At 53.7% G+C, this 5984-nt stretch overlaps 1 non-coding gene across 1 annotated transcript; it reads left to right on the top strand.

Annotated features, from left to right (window-relative positions):
• Positions 1-1816: 1816 nt before the first annotated feature.
• Positions 1817-2111, top strand: LOC149365966 (signal recognition particle RNA). The gene has a single exon (XR_016287764.1).
• The last annotated feature ends 3873 nt before the right edge of the window (positions 2112-5984 follow it).

Here is a 5984-nt window from a genome sequence, read left to right as displayed (position 1 = left end):
CGTCGAGCTGCGTCTGCTGGCTGTGCCTGGTTGATCGCAGCGGGAAAGCCGCGATGTACCCGGAGGAGAGAGAGCGTTCTTCGGGGACGCTAGTTTGCGGCCCCGTCCCTTGCAGTTCCCGGTGCCGGTCATATGAGGGCCTCCGCAGAGAATGCAGCTGGGGGTGCATGACGGCACATCTTCCTTTGGGTGGGACTGCCCACAGCGGGGGCACTTATGGGATCTTGGGTGGACACACACGTCTGCCCGGTGACCAGGGACGCGGCAGTTAGTGCAGGCGTCTATATGCCCTCGATAGGGTGTGCACCTGTGGAGGGCTCCTCCATAAATGACGGCGCGTGGGACAGGTCCAGCCCGGAAAGTTATTAAGATGGAACGTGTGGAGCCCATTCGGCGGGCGTCCACGATGAGGGCGTCTGGGTTGCCGGTGAGCAGGTCTTGCAGGAGCTCTGACGGGGTCTCATTCCAATAAGCATTGGAGATGACTCCGCGTACTGCTCCGTCCGGCGGGGCTATGTAAGGTGCTACGGCGAATTCCTTGCCTTGGTGTGTGATGGTGTTCACCCGAACCAGAGCGAGCGCGTCATCCTTTAGGGGCGTGCTTACGGTGCAGGTGTTGTTGACCGGGTGTACCCTGATTTGGGTACGCGCTGGCTCCTTAAGCTGGGACGCCGCTTGGAGGATGGCCTCTCGTAGTTGTCGGGGTGGAAGCAGGTCCAGCTGCAGCCCGCCTCGTGATCTAAAAACGATCTTGTAATCTGCAGCAGGAAGCGGTGGCTGCTGCCGCGAACGCTGCGCAGCTGTGCGCGTTGCTTGCAGGTGCGCTGACTTTTCAAGGCATGGAGACTTGGCGGTACCGGTAGCAGAAGCTGCGCCCTCCTGGCGTCGGGTTGTTGAAAGGACGTCCTTGGAGCGAGCAGGCACACTAAGAATGTGCGTCCAGTCCCTTGGGTCGTAGTCGTTGGGGTTAAGAACCTCTCCCTGCTCCTGCACCTCCATGATGGCGTTGGTGGCGGAAGCGTCCGTCGGAGTAGGCCTAGCTCAGGGGGAGAGGTCACAGAGAAGAAAGGGCCGTGGGTGCCCGAAAAAGGGCGTAGGCAGGAAGAGAACGCCAGTTGTCAGTCTTCGTTGCTTCCCTTTTACTCGCGGCAATTTTTCATGTAATAATGACCCACTTAGGCCGACTTAACGCTCTGCTGAACAATAAGCACTAAATAAGCGACCATCACGTTAAAAACATATGTGCGCGACACACTGCTTCACACAAGCTCGGCTCGAAAACAAGCCCGTCATTGCCTCCAAGATTTAGCACGTGGGAGACGCATGCACAGATCACGGAGTCTTTGCTGTACCTCGCTTGAAATTTGTATTAAATTGCACAGAGGGCGCCCGCATTACCTGCTTCATTGTGTGGTATTTGCATACCAGACAGGTTATATCAGAAATCATGGCCACGCGTCCGCCGTTCAGAAAACACTCTTTACGCTGCATTTGGCCTAGTTATCGCCGCAAGAATAAAAGAAAAATTATCGAGCATTGTTTTTAGTGGAGTTAAAGTTCCGCAATTCGAAAGCCGTCCTCGCCGGTGGTTGTGGTTGTGGTTGCATGCATAAGTATATAGAAGTTCAGAAACTTGCTCCTGAAGCTCCCGAGTGGCTCGAAAGAGTCGAGCCTTTGGTGACGCTTAAGGAGTTTTAATATGATGAAGCCACGCACCCCCGGGCGGATAGGGTTGTTAATTATTGCTCATTGCGCTCTGTAAGTGTATTTGTGTACTGTGGTTCTTGCCGAAGTCAGGCAATAAATAAAAAAAAAAGGTGGTTGTGGCGTGCCCCTGTAATCCAGCTGCTTGGAGGCCGGTGCTAGAGGACGGGTTGAGGCTGGGAGTTCTGCCCCATGTTGACCTATGTTGATCGGGTGTCCGCGCTAAGCTGGACGTCGATATGGTGACCCCAGGGGAACCCGGTGGTGGCCAGGTCGCCTAAGGAGGAGCGAACCGGCCCAGGGCGGAAACGCAGCAGGCAAAAGCTCCCGCGCTCTGCAGTAGTGGGTAGGCACCTGTGAATGGGCGCATGGGGTAGCCGAACCGATACATTCGGACCTAGTGCCTTTTTTTGCAAAAAATTATCCGGTCAATTTACGTAGAACACATTGCTTGTTGCTGACTTGTTCAAAGGATGCAAGTCGGCAACCCGCGTTCCCTGAAGGACGACGGATCGAAATCACCTTAGAGCTGTTTTTTTTCCACAAATTTTTGTATCCATTTTTTGCTTTTTTCATTGTTTTCACCGCCCATAATTGAATATACTGCGACATACTACTTTTTGTACATTGTGAGTTTATTGCTAGATACATTGTTATTGCCAGAAAACCACAAAGATGCCAGAAACCACAAACTATATTTAAACAAGCATTAGATGTTAGCGCGGCTACACAATTTACTATCAGCAGGAAATATAAATGAGCCACGTCAGGGCGCTCGGCTACTGTGAGGAGTATCTGTTCTCGCTTCGGCGAGCGCGGCTTCGGCCGCTTACCTATTTTTTTAGCAGCAACCGCTCCGGCGGACGCAGTTGTTGCTGTGACGCGCGTCTTGTCTTTCCTTTTTTCTCTTTCCTCTGATCTTTTAATTCTCCTCTATCTGCACGTGGCAGCGGTGGTGGCTTGGCTAGAGCCAGTAGCAGGCCCGTGCAATTTCCTTTTCATACTTCTCTCAGTCACAACAACAACAACAACAGCTCGGCTACTGAGCCGGAGTACCCGGGGTCGATCCCGGCCGCGACGGCCGCGTTTCGATGGAGGCGGAACGCAAAAGGCGCCCGTGTGCTAAGCCATGTCAGTGCACGTCAAATATCCCCAGGTGGTCGAAATTATACCGGAGACCTCCACAACGGCCCCTCTTCGTCTCTTAATTTCTTGCTTCGCACTCCAAATAAGGGAACACCCCAAGGGTCAGTTATCTCCCCCTTACTTTTCAACATAGCTATGATAGGCCTAGCTCGAAAACTAGAGAACATCGAAGGCATCAGGCATGCAATGTATGCTGACGATATAACAGTCTGGACAAACACGGGTTGTCTCGGAGAGAAGGAAGAAAGGCTACAGCAAGCGGCCTCTTGTGTAGAGCAATACCTCGCAGAAAGAGGACTCGCATGCTCGACCGAGAAATCGGAACTGCTGAGAGTCTGGAGAGGCAAGCAAAACCGGACCGTCCCAACCAACGAGGACCTAAAACTCAACGTCTACCTTGACGGGACACCCATACCCGAAAAGACAACAATAAGAATTTTAGGCATGTGGGTTCAATCCAACCAGCGCAGTACTCACACTTTTACCCTGCTCAAAGCAACAACACTACAAGTCTCACGCATGATCACCCGCATCACCAAAAGGCGACATGGCATGCGTGAAGAGGACACACTCAAACTAGTCAGAAGCCTTGTAGTTAGTAGAATCACGTACAGCCTACCCTACCAGTGCCTCAACAAAAACGAAATACAACAAGCGGATGCCCTGCTACGCAAAGCGTATAAGACAGCGCTCCGACTTCCGCGCAACACGTCAACCGAAAAACTCATGGCCCTGGGATTACATAACACCTTTGAGGAGCTACGGGAGGCGCAGCTTGAGTCGCAAAAACTCAGGCTGTTGCAGACAACGACTGGAAGAGCGCTCCTGCAGAGGCTCGGATACCGCGAGCAGATGCGAGAAATGACGAGGACGGCAACGATCCCCGACGAGCTTCGCAAGACCCTCAAGGTAGCGCCAATACCAAAAAACATGGATCCCAACCTCCATCGAGGCAGAAGAGAAGCGAGGGCCGACTTCATCGAAAGAACATACGCTCCTCAAGCCACGACGGTGTATACAGACGCGTCTTGGAGAGGAGGAGACACCAAAATCGCTGTGGCGGCGGTGGTCGATTCGTCTTTACGCGAAATGACCAGCGCGTCTCTCCGAGGCTGCACAGCTGCAGAGTCCGAGGAAGTAGCCGTTGCTCTAGCGGTGGCGGAGGGCTATAGAACCGGGCGGTCGCTAACAATACTCACCGACTCTCAAACAGCCTGCCGAAATTACATGAATGGCAGGATAGGTCGTCACGCGCTCCGTATACTCCTCGCAGCGAGCGACAGAATTAAAAACCAGGAAGAACAAAGCGACAAGATCCCACACAAAATTGTGTGGGTACCGGGGCACACGGGGGTGGCAGGGAACCAAGAGGCCGACAGGATAGCTCGAGGATACATTACTTTCCGAGCATCCGATGAGCCCGCGGAACTCGCGCCAGCACCCAGGGATTACTCGGCCATACTACAAAACTACAGAGGCAGAAGATTGCGGTATCCCCCACCGCACAAATCTCTCAGCAGAGAGGAAGCTGTCACTTGGAGACAATTACAAACAGGCTCTTTCCCAAACCTACATATACTAAACAAAATGCACCCTACCATATACGCGGACAAATGTCCCTGGTGCGACGGAAAACCTACTCTCTATCACATCACATGGGCCTGCCAAAAGATAGACGTGGTCCCCAAAATACAAAACCCGAGTGCGGAGCAGTGGGAGACTCTGCTGTCCAGCGACCGCTGTGAAGACCAAGAAGGTCTGGTACAGCGAGCTCAACGGGCGGCAGTGGCCAGCGGAGCCCTGGACTGAGGGCAACCGACCACTGATTAGAGGCGGACGACTTCGACAGAGAAGACTCCTGGGGGTAAAATCAAGGAGAAAACGTCTCTGAAGATGCTCCCAAACCGCAGGAAAAAGGACTAGAGTAAAATAAAGTTTTTCCTTCCTTCCTTGCTTCACTCCCACCTTCCTCCCTTCCCTTACGGCCCGGTTCAGGTGTCCGCCGAGATATGCGAGACAATTACTGCGCCGTTTCCTTTCCTCAAAAACCAATTTCAAAAGCCGCCGCGGTGGCTCAGTGGCTATGGTGCTCGGCTGCTGGCCCCAAAGACGTGGGTTCGATCCCGGCCGCGGCGGCTGAATTTCTTTGGAGGAGAAATTCGAGGCCCGTGTACTGTGCGATGTCAATGCACGTTAAAGAACCCCAGGTGGTCGAAATTTCCGGAGCCCTCCACTACGGCGTCTCTCATAGCCTTAGTCGCTTTGGGACGTTAAACCCCATAAACCAAACCAAACCAATTTCAAAAAATGAGCTGCGGTTCAACTACTGCTGAGTCTGGTTAGATAGCGAAAGCTATGGCGTATCGGGCAACTATAAGCGGCTTGGCATCGGGAACGTTGAGTGCGTTCCAGAGACGATAGGTAACGCACCCACCCTGGCGGAAGGCTGATCGCCAGAGTTTATTCGCCCAATGAACGCTGCGGCCTGTTGAGCCAGTGCCGCGTGTCTGCGGGAGACGCGCCTCAGCAGTCGGGAAGAGCGGACGTGTCTCACGTCAGCTCCGCCGAATTTTATGATCCTTTCCCGAAGCATTTGCCGAAGCGCTGCGACACCATCTGGCCACACTTCCAGAACAACGAGGAGACCACCCACCCTCGTTCAGGTGGGACCGTTTTCTCAAATCCTTCGAGAATTTGAAGACCAAGCGGATCGCGCGAGTTGCTAAGCCTAAGAGTTAGGCCACGACTCAGCTGCCCGCCGCGGCTCCGCGGGCAAATTCTGCCGCAAACCATGACGACTCTGATGGGATACGACCCGGAGGGGATGAAGATTGTCACCATGCCGCAGGCGAAATCCCCAGTTTTCGACAAGATTACGGAGGCGATTATCCAACGCAAGATAGAAGAGTGGGAACGCGCATCAGCCCGTGACAACCACTCGGCACGGCAAAAAGGTCGAACGCCAGATGGACGCGTCACCGCGGCAGGGGATACGCCGCTGCAGCAGATGCCCCGCACGCAAGTCAAGCGTTGGAAGCCTCCTCCGCAGCCGCGTCTGGACAAGCAAGATGCAGTGATCATAATCAAACCTAAAGGAACGCTGGATCTCAGCAAATTCAGGGGAAGCAACGCGG

The sequence above is a fragment of the Amblyomma mixtum genome, chromosome 1 (genome assembly GCF_055824585.1).
Source record: "Amblyomma mixtum isolate Tamu chromosome 1, ASM5582458v1, whole genome shotgun sequence".
In the NCBI taxonomy this organism is placed as follows: domain Eukaryota; kingdom Metazoa; phylum Arthropoda; class Arachnida; order Ixodida; family Ixodidae; genus Amblyomma; species Amblyomma mixtum.
Note: the sequence above shows the minus strand (reverse complement) of the source record. Positions and strands in the feature narration are given on the sequence as shown.